Here is a 1560-nt window from a genome sequence, read left to right as displayed (position 1 = left end):
TTGGGCTTAGATGGCCCAGCCCCCTTCTGCTTTTGCCCGCCTATTCCCCTGGACCCCCCTGAGGTCGACGCGCTGCCCTGTCCCTGGGAAATCAAGGCAACCAAACGCTCAACAATTCCGGAGGGGATGTCAGAGGTCAAAAGCGCGGACTTCGACTTTGGGGGATTTAAGACACGGCACTGCGCCGTATCGTGAGATGCATTAGTGCCGTGCTTCTCGCAGTAAAAGGTGCGTTTTTCCTTAATAGGGGGTTTTGCTGCACTCTTCTGCTGCGGCGGCTTTTTGTGTACCTGCACTGCCCTGTCCTCCAGCAGAAGGTTATTCCACACAACCTCAGCCTCTTGTGCCGTCTTCTCCAAACGATCGTACCATTTGGTGCGCTCCACGGTGATGAGGTGCCTCTCCAGGTGATGCCGAACCACGGGGTTTAAGCCCTCAAGGAAACGTTCGGCGACTTGGTGTTTACTGACTCTACCGTCCAGCTTCTTCTCCAGCGCTAGCAACATGTCCTTGAAGACTATGGGAGAGAGAGCTCCCTGCTGCATGCTTTTGAAACGCGCAAGATCACTCTCAGCGCGCGCGGAGGCAAAGTTTTCCTCTAGGATGTGGGCGTAATAGTCAAACAGTTGACGCGGGGAGACGGTGTTGGCTGCCGCACCTGGTTCAGATACACCGAAGTGCGCTGCGGCTTTTGATATGAGGTTTTGCCTGTGGGAGTTGTACCACGCCTCGAATGGCGTGTTACGACCAGGCAGTGCATCAAGGTACGACTTCAGGCTTTCAACAGACAAGTTGTTCCTAGAAAGAGGGTAAGAAACTCCTTGCTGGAAAACCTTCGTAAGGAAGTCATCCAACCCGTTGTGCTGGAACGGGTCAAGGGTAGGGTAAAGGTTCTGCATGATTTCGTCGTCAGAATCGCTGTCCCTAGAAAAGATCGGGTTAATGTAGGTACGGGGCCTACCTAGCGATTCGAAAAGACGCGACCACTTCTCCCTATCGGAATCTGTTCCGGTAGTTTGTAGTGGAGCAGTAACCTCACCCTCAGTTGGAGCTAACTTAGTCAGGGGAAGTTCCACCTGTACTGCTAAGCCACTATCGGAACGCGAGCGCGGAATACGGGCGGCTTCGCTAGTACTAGACCCTGAGGTGGACACCCTACGCGTATCCTTACGCGAAACCTTGCTTACCTCCTGCTGATCTCGCTGAGTAGTCGAGCGAAGATGTTGCGCAGTGGCGGCCCGCGGGATGTTGCGACGTAGAGGCTCCGTGGAACTTATGATTCCCTGTGTAATAATTAGCTTACGAAAAACAAGATAAGAAAAAGGAAAAGAGAAAGATGCAGCAGCAAACGCGAAGCGAACAGGCAAGGACTAAGCAATACAAAGCCTAGCGACTACTAAAAGTACTGAGCCCGCCCCACCTAAGCTGGTGTCGCTGTAAAGTTGCGTTGTATTGAGCTGCAAAACAAAGAGTAGCTGCGTAAAAACAGCTGTAGTAATAATGATTCTAAAAAGTGATGATGTGAGTACGTGGTGCAGCGTAATGATTGAACGACTGCTC

This window comes from Volvox carteri (assembly GCF_000143455.1).
Source record: "Volvox carteri f. nagariensis unplaced genomic scaffold VOLCAscaffold_83, whole genome shotgun sequence".
Taxonomy (NCBI): domain Eukaryota; kingdom Viridiplantae; phylum Chlorophyta; class Chlorophyceae; order Chlamydomonadales; family Volvocaceae; genus Volvox; species Volvox carteri.
Note: the sequence above shows the minus strand (reverse complement) of the source record.